Genomic DNA, 788 nt, shown 5'->3' with positions numbered 1-788 from the left:
GCTCCAGCACTGGCTTTATGGCCGAGTCCCGAGGTGGGCGTGGAAGCGCGGCACTCACCGGGTCCAAGTTACACTGGCCTGTCGCCAAACCTTCACCCCGTGGTCAGATCTTGCGTTCCTCCGGGCAGGGGTGCACCTAGAGCAGATCTCCAGGCACGCTGTGGTCTACATGGATGCCTCCACCACCGGGTGGGGTGGCACGTACAACAGGCATGCAGTCTCAGGGGTTTGGACGGGCCCGCAGCTGCATTGGCACATCAATTGCCTAGAGTTGTTAGCAGTGCGACTGGCCTTGAACCGTCTCAAAGGGCGCTTACGAGGCAAGCATGTACTGGTCCGAACGGACAACACAGCGACCGTTGCATACATCAAACGACAGTGGCCCCCTCAGACCTGGTTCCCCGAGCTAGTGCTCCTCGCGACAGCCCCTCCTTGGCCGATTCCTCTGAGGAAGGACTAACTGACTCAGAGACGGGGCACCGTTTGGCACCCATGTCCAGACCTTTGGAAACTCCATGTCTGGTCCCTGGACGGGACGCGGAGGTTCTAGGTGACCTACCCCAGGAGGTAGTGAACACTATCACTTCGGCAAGAGCACCGTCTACGAGACACGCTTACGCTTGCCTTGAAGTGGAACCTGTTTGTCGAGTGGTGTTCTTCTTGCCGAGAAGACCCCCGGAAATGCCCGATTGCTGTCGTGCTTTCCTTTCTGCAGCAAGGGCTGGAGCGAAAGCTGTCTCCCTCCACCCTCAAAGTCCAGGTTGCTGCTATTGCTGCGTACCATGACC

Source organism: Sinocyclocheilus grahami, unplaced genomic scaffold (assembly GCF_001515645.1).
Source record: "Sinocyclocheilus grahami isolate Dianchi unplaced genomic scaffold, SAMN03320097.WGS_v1.1 scaffold12.1, whole genome shotgun sequence".
Taxonomy (NCBI): Eukaryota; Metazoa; Chordata; class Actinopteri; order Cypriniformes; family Cyprinidae; genus Sinocyclocheilus; species Sinocyclocheilus grahami.
Note: the sequence above shows the minus strand (reverse complement) of the source record.